This window comes from Triticum aestivum, chromosome 6D, assembly GCF_018294505.1.
Source record: "Triticum aestivum cultivar Chinese Spring chromosome 6D, IWGSC CS RefSeq v2.1, whole genome shotgun sequence".
Taxonomy (NCBI): Eukaryota; Viridiplantae; Streptophyta; class Magnoliopsida; order Poales; family Poaceae; genus Triticum; species Triticum aestivum.
Window position 1 is genome coordinate 438677976 of NC_057811.1, and position 8467 is coordinate 438686442.

Sequence of the window (8467 nt, forward strand, 5' to 3'; positions counted from 1 at the left end):
ACTGTTCATCCAATCGATCGGCTTCAGTTAGCAGCAGTAGCGAAGGAATCGCTCGATCGGGTTCAGTTAACAGCCATCGATCGATTGCTCGGGTTCAGTAACGCGTAGCCTGCAGTGCAATCGCTCGGGTTCAGTTAGAGCCCAACGCCTCGCTCGGGTTCAGTTAGAGCCAACGCCTCGCACACACGCGCATACGTGTATGAGAGAAACGCGCATCGCTCGGCCCCCGACCTCCCACCGTAACCGGGAACTCCCCGAAATTTTCCTCCCCCTCGCTTCTACCACGGTTTTTTCCGTCATGGACGGCCAAAGAATGTCATGCAGCTGCGTCTCCGGCCCGCCCAGGACGAAAAGCCCTTTTTTGTCATGATTTTTTGTCATAGAAGTAGGAGCCCACCACATCTATGATGATACCGGGTTTTGTCACAATTATCGTCATAGAAGTGTCATATGTATGACAGAAAAAAAATTCGTTCGGCCCAAAATGTCACGGATGTGTCTTTTTTTTGTAGTGACAAAACTCAACAGAAAATCTTATGAGATCCGTTAGCATAAAAAAAACAAATCACCATCATAAAGTACTGTAATGAACTCATTCTTTATTTATATTGGTGTTAAACCTACTGTATTACAACTTCTCTATGGTTCATACCCTCCGATACTAACCATAGATTCATCAAAATAAGCAAACAACACACGAAAAACAGAATCTGTCAAAAACAGAACAGTCTGTTGTAATCTGGATCAAACGTATAGTTATGTAACTCCAAAAATTCTAAAATAAATTTTTGGACGTGAGGAATTTATCTATTAATTATCTGCAAAAAGAATCAACTAAATAGCACTTTCCAATAAAAAGTTGTAGCTAATCTTGTGAGCGCTAAAGTTTCTGTTTTTTTACAGCAAGATCATAAAGACTTCACCCAAGTCTTCCCAAAGGTTCTACTTGGCACAAACAGTAATTAAAACATAAAAACACATCTTAACAGAAGCTAGACGAATTATTTATTACGAAACAGAACCAAAAAGCAAAAACAAAAATAAAATTGGGTTGTCTCCCAACAAGCTATCGTTTAACGCCCCTAGCTAGGCATAAAGGCAAGAATAGATCTAGGTTTTATCATCTTTGGTATGCAATCCGTAAGTGGCTCTCATAATAGATTCATAAGGTAATTTAATTTTCTTTCTAGGAAAGTTTTCCATGCGTTTCCTTAACGTAAATTGGAATCTAATATTTCCTTCCTTCATATCAATAATCGCACCAATCATTCAAAGGAAAGGTCTACCAAGAATAATAGGACATGTAGGATTGCAATCTATGTCAAGAACAATGAAATCTCCGGGCACATAATTCCTATTTGTAACAATAAGAACATCATTAATCCTTCCCATAGGTTTCTTAATGGTGGAATCCGCAAGGTGCAAGTTTAAAGAGCAATCATTAAATTCACGGAAACCTAACACATCACACAAAGTTTTTGGAATCGTGGAAACACTAGCCCCCAAATCACACAAAGCATAGCATTCATGATCTTTATTTTTAATTTTAATAGTAGGTTCCCACTCATCATAAAGTTTTCTAGGGATAGAAACTTCCAATTCAAGCTTTTCTTCATAAGATTGCATTAACGCATCAACGATATGTTTGGTAAAAGCTTTATTTTGACTATAAGCATGAGGAGAATTCAACACGTATTGCAACAAGGAAATACAATCTATTAAAGAACAATTATTATAATTAAATTCCTTGAAATCCAAAATAGTGGGTTCATTGCTATGTAAAGTTTTGACCTCTTCAATCCCACTTTTATCATTTTTTGCATCAAGATATAAAAACTCCGAATCATTGGGACGCCTTTTAACTAAAGTTGACTCATCTCCAGTCCCATCATTATCAAGATTCATATTGCAAAACAAAGATTTAATAGGGGACACATCAATCACTTTTAGATATTCATCCTTATTCTCATCTAACTCTTCCGATTTGGCGGCCATCTTATTAACTAAGGTGGCCTGCTTATCCAAAATTTGGGCTATTAACTTTTCAAGATGAGCAAACTGAGATTTCAAACCATAAAATTCCTTAGACATATCATCGAGATCTTTATTCATGTACTCCATAAAACCTTTTTGCTCTTTAAGCTCATTTCTGAAGAAATTATTATGCTCAAACTGCAAGGACATAAAACTTCTAACGTTGTTTTCAATTTCTTCCAACCTTCTATGGTGAAGATCAATACCTTTTGGAAGAGACCTCGTGACAAACAATCCAACACACAAGCACACAAGAAGCAAGCGAAAAAGAGGCGAACGGGAAAAGAGGGTGAATAAAACGGCAAAGGTGAAGTGGGGGAGAGGAAAACGAGAGGCAAATGGAAAATAATGTAATGCGAGGGATAAGAGTTGTGATGGGTACTTGGTATGTCTTGACTTGGCATAGATCTCCCCGAAAACGGCGCCAGAAATCCTTCTTGCTACCTCTTGAGCACTGCGTTGGTTTTCCCTTGAAGAGGAAAGGGTGATGCAGCAAAGTACCGTAAGTATTTCCCTCAGTTTTTGAGAACCAAGGTATCAATCCAGTAGGAGACTACACGCAAGTCGCCTCGTACCTGCACAAACAAATAAGAACCCTGCAACCAACGCGATAAAGGGGTTGTCAATCGCTTCACGGCCACTTGCAAAAGTGAGATCTGATAGAGATAATAAGATAAGTATTTTTGGTATTTTTGTTGTATAGATTGGAAAGTAAAGATTGCAAAATAAACGGCGACAGAAATTGGCTAGTTGACAGGAAAATAATATGATGGAAGATAGACCCAGGGGCCATAGGTTTCACTAGTGGCTTCTCTCAAGATAGCATAAGTATTACGGTGGGTGAACAAATTACTGTCGAGCAATTGATAGAATAGTGCATACTTATGAGAATATCTAGGCATGATCATGTATATACGCATCACGTCCGCGACAAGTAGACCGAAACGTTTCTGCATTACTACTATTACTCCACACATCAACCGCTATCCAGCATGCATCTAGAGTATTAAGTTCATAAGAACAGAGTAACGCATTAGGCAAGATGACATATGTAGAGGGATAAACTCAAGCAATATGATATAAACCCCATCTTTTTATCCCCGATGGCAACAATACAATACGTGCCTTGTTGCCCCTGCTGTCACTGGGAAAGGACACCGCAAGATTGAACCCAAAGCTAAGCACTTCTCCCATTGCAAGAAAGATCAATCTAGTAGGCCAAACCAAACTGATAATTCGAAGAGACTTGCAAAGATAACAAATCATACAAAAAAGAATTCAGAGGAGATTCAAATATTGTTCATAGATAATCTTGATCATAAACCCACAATTCATCGGATCTCGACAAACACACCGCAAAAAGAGTTACATCGAATAGATCTCCAAGAAGATCGAGGAGAACTTTGTATTGAGATCCAAAGAGAGAGAATAAGCCATCTAGCTAATAACAATGGATCCGAAGGTCTATGGTAAACTACTCACACATCATCGGAGAGGCTATGGTGTTGATGTAGAAGCCCTCCGTGATCGATTCCGCCTTCGGCAGAGCGCCGGAAAAGGCCCCAAGATGGGATCTCACGGGTACAGAAGGTTGCGGCGGTGGAAATAGGTTTTCGTGGTGCTCCTGAATGTTTTTGGGGTATATGGATATATATGAGGAAGAAGTAGGTCGGTGGAGCTGCGAGGGGCCCACGAGGGTGGGGGCGCGCCCAGGGGGCAGGCGCGCCTCCCTGCCTCGTGGCCTCCTTGCTTCTTTCTTGATGTCCACTCCAAGTCCCCTGGATCACGTTCGTTCCAAAAATAACTCTCACGAAGGTTTCATTCCGTTTGATATTCCTTTTCTGCGAAACACTAAAATAGGCACACAAAAAACAGCAATTTGCACTGGGCCTTCGGTTAGTAGGTTAGTCCCAAAAATAATATAAAAGTTTATAATAAAACCCATTAAGCATCCAAAACAGATAATATAATAGCATGGAACAATAAAAAATTATAGATACATTGGAGACGTATCATTGCTGCGCTCAGCGCATATGTATCCTGCTCTGGGTGTGTGCGTGTGTTGCGGTGGCGTGTGTTTATACTGGATGCTTGTTGATCGGTGCTTTATATATAAAGCGGGGCGAAAGCCTTTTTCGGTACAAGTATACTTTTGGCAATAAGATCCTGTGCTACTCCCTCAGGCACTACAATTAGTGACCATGTGGTTGTCCTCCTTCAACTTCTTTCTGTATACTCAAAAAGTCCACCCTCTCCTTAAAATGTAGATTTAGGAATTAAGCTGCAGTCCTAGTGTCCTGCAGAAGACAGGAAAAAATCTAGGTTATCTAGCTAATAATAACACAAATTATGAGAAGAATGGCACATCTGAACATTGGTGATGCATCTCGTCAAACAGAACAAATGTTTAAAATAAGAAGAATATATAGCTTTACAAAACTACTGAATGCATGTTTGGAATAGATCAGGTATGATATATAGATCAGGCACAGGAAATCAACAGGCCTAAGGACTATATATATGCTGGTGTGTGAATAGTCTGACTAAACTAGTACAGCCAACTTGTACTGAAAAGATTGTCAATCTAGCTAAGCACATCAGGAATCCAACCTCCCAAAATATTAATTCATTGATTCTCTTATCATGTGATTCCATAAGTAATGCACCTAACATAACATACCTCTTGGCAGCATTCCTAGCATACCTTCCATTATCGGTTGGTAGTGTAGCTCGATCAAGAGTGTTAGTCCCAAGTATCTGCATTTTCATAGGACACCGTTCCTCGTCACAGCAACAACATCACCACGCCTTGCAAATATAACTTCAGTTGTTGCCTGCAATACAGAAATACTGCCATGTATAACATAGAACACACACATGGAACAAAGAAAAACATGAGATTGCATCTATACCTTAGACCTCCCACTTCGTCCATAGCGAATTGAGCATCCCTCTAGATCACTCAGTTCAGGGAAAAGCTCCTGAACTGTTCACACACAAAAATAACTCAACAAGAGTATCCTGTTGACAGGAAACTGCAAGAGCATCTTATAGAGAAGCATACCATTGTTCAGATAAACTATACAAAAGGATCACCCATAACAAGAAAAAGGACAAAATGTATAGAGCAGCTTTGTCAACTTATGAAGCAAGAAATACAATATGCAAAAAATAAGTCTTACATTATCAATTAAACGTATCAAATTAAGGCTATGACCGTGCACATGAAAACATAAATAGGGAGATGTAAATCGCTGCTCTAAAATTACGCTGATTCTTAAACCAAACATCTTCGAAGATGTCACAACCTTTGACAAAGATCGTAGAACCAACAAAAAGATAGCTCAGTGTAATACAACAATGCGAGGCTACCAACACGACCAAATCAGAAATATTACTTTGCTGAGCTTGTGCAAAATCTAGAAAGCATCTAAATACAACATCCTCACACACCAACCTCCCTGTTGGTAAGAAGAAACAATTCTTGGAAAAGCACTGATGTTACCAACAGAAATGAAAACAGAGCAAACATAAGTTTCTTGTAGGAAATAGCATAGACATTTGCTTGGCAAACAAAGAATTATGTAGCCACTTGTAATTAATCCATCTTATGGTGCAACTCTATGGATTATTTAATTGGAGAAAGCAGCCACCACATCCACGACCTATTCCACCTATCCAGGTTGAGCCCAACATCAGAATCTAGAGCAGCTCCAATCAGTACCCGAACTGATTGTAAGCTAAAATGCCACGCCACTGCCAACTATGATTGGATCAAGCTGATCACATCTAGCCAGGACAACGATGAGTACCGATTGGAGCGGCAACACGGGTTCCGGTGAAGTCGATGTTGCACAGGTGATGGTGTTCCGGTGAAGTCGGTAGAATGACGAGATGAAAAAATTACAGAAAATTAGCATTATGATTAACCAAACAAACAGAACATCTTTGTGATGACATTATTATAAGAACTTAGCAGTATGATTATATCTACATCAGGCCGTTAGTAAAAGCTTGACTGAAACCTTACATAGATGATATGAGGTCAACTAATGTAAAAATGGATCAACTTGGGTATTCAACAGAGCTGCTGCTCTTTTTCCAAAAGCAGGACAGCTGAAGAGATGGTTTAAACCGCCCGAGTACAGAATTACAGCTTAGTCATTGCAAAAGATATTGCAGCACACAGACAAACAACAAGATAAATTTGATCTATCCTTCAGCTTGCTACAGTCAGCAAAGCTTGGTATAAGACTTTAAGTAAAAGGGCGTATCTAGTTAGTAATAATTTCAGCTACACTGAAGTGCTATGTGTGAAACATTTCCTTTGTCGGTCATTTACTTTACTCTCATATGCAATAGTTAATATAAGTCCTGGTGGAGGTTCATCATTAATTGTTCTCTTAACGCATCAAAGCTTTCTTCCAACAATATAAGATACACAACACTTTTCTTTGCCAAACATATGGTAAAAGAAGAACCTAAGGTAACAACGATGGAATGGAAGTTATGATCAAAACTCATGCTCTTTCGAAATTTTGAACATATTAGACATGTCCCATTTATCTTGGCATGTGATCTGGAGATTTAGATTGTAAAATGGCATACCTCAGGTAGAGCATGGGTGGTTGGCGTTCTGGCGAAGTTTTTAGAATGGCGAGATAATTTCAAGCATGGTAATTTGCAATTCAGGTGTGGATCGGGCCCTTTTTCTCCTGATCCGAGTCGGCAACGGGTGACACCAAGGCGGGCTTCTGCTCCAAGGTCTGGGAGGAGGACAGAGGCAGAAGGGGCTGGGGGTGGAACGGCAGCAGAGATGCAACCTCACCGTCGCCGTCCTGGAGATGTAATCTGAAAACGAAACTGCTTGTGTGACCTTAATACAAATTAAATTGTTGAACCTAAGTATAGTGGAAAAGATATTAATAACCTACAGGGTAAGACTCCCAATCCTAATGTTTGCTAGCATTCACAATGTGACTCCCAGCATACACCAACAATATGAAAAAATTAGAGCTGGAAGGCATGAATGAATTCCTAATACAAGGAACATGATGATCAAAAACTAATTCAAGCTTAACAGAATTAAATCCTACAGCTCATCCATCTTATGAGGTAAGGATTCCTGCTTCCAAAATCTAATTTTCTCTGCAAATTCAGATGACCATTATAAGAATAATAATTAATACATGGCATGGCCATAAATTATACCCGGAACAAAATTTGTTGAAGCAAGAACTTGAGCATCAATTTCCAACTGCATGGGTTACCTCTGATCTCTGTGGGGGATGAGAAGGTCCTCAGTGAAGGACAAAGCGGCTACAGTGGATCCATGACCTGAGATGGCATCCTGTAGATGCCAAACCATAACATTGCAGCACCTCCGATAGCTCAACTCAGTCGGATGGAGGTAAACAGCAACTAAAACTAAAAAGGTGCAGCAGAGATAAAAGAAAAAAAGGCGCAGCAAAAACAACATGCATGCATATATATCTCACCATGAGCACCCAGATCTTATTGAAGCTGATGTGTCTAGGCATAAAAAAAAGGCAACACCTAACTGTAACTTCTTTATACGGTTAAAGAAAATCTCTAGATATACATTTGTCAAGCAATAGGAGCCGGCGTACCCATGTGTCTTGAAACTCCACATGATGTAAATTAATTAGCAAACCATTATTCTAGTAACCCGATTACCATGTTTTGAATCATATGGAAGGAGAGTTACCCTCATGATGTATTCATGTGGGAGCTTACCTCAAGGATTTGTGACAGAAGCTGGCTCGGACAAACACACGAACACCTTGTGTGCAAAAAATAACCGAGAGCATCCACAAACACATGTGCACCCAAAGTTGAGGTGGAGGGTGGTGCAGAGGGGGCGGAGGGGTCGCCGGCAAGTGCAACGACGACTGGCTGGCGGTGGCTCTGGTCGAGCGGCGAGCGCGAGCCCTCCCGGGAGGCGTACAACGAGGAGCTCAGGCGCGCGGAGGAAAGAAGGAGCAGAGGCAGAAAGGCGGTGTAGGGTGCTCCGATTGTTGGCGTCCAGCGCCACCCACGGCCGGACCCGGCGAGTTCCGCCATGCCAAGTCCCACCTCGCGCGCCGGCCATTGTTCGCTGCCTCCTGCCGCTGCTCTGTTCTCCAGTAACGAGCACAACGCCTTTAGTAGCGAGCTCCTGCGCCCTGGGCCGCCTTCATCCCAAGCCAAGCCCAGTTCCCCCATGGCATTTTAAGACATCGGGGCCAATTGCGCCCCTCAAACCTCCATGCATGGCCGCCGCCTTCTTGAGACCGGCTGGTCCAAACGGCCGGCAGCCAGAAGGCGGCTGGCCCCAGAAGATGGCCACGAAGCGGGCTGCCTCCCGAGAGGTCGGCTCCTAGCAGGCGGCCCCAAGCACCCTCAAAGTCTGCACCCCCATAAAGATGATGAG

General features: G+C 41.5%; 1 long non-coding RNA gene across 1 annotated transcript; it reads right to left on the minus strand.

Annotated features, from left to right (window-relative positions):
- Nucleotides 1–3939: 3939 nt before the first annotated feature.
- LOC123145659 (uncharacterized) lies at nucleotides 3940–8265 on the minus strand. Its single transcript, XR_006472359.1, has 3 exons — nucleotides 4947–8265; nucleotides 4715–4868; nucleotides 3940–4331 (listed from the first exon to the last, which is right to left on the minus strand). It is a non-coding gene; the product is annotated as an uncharacterized lncRNA (long non-coding RNA).
- Between the last annotated feature and the right edge of the window lie 202 nt (nucleotides 8266–8467).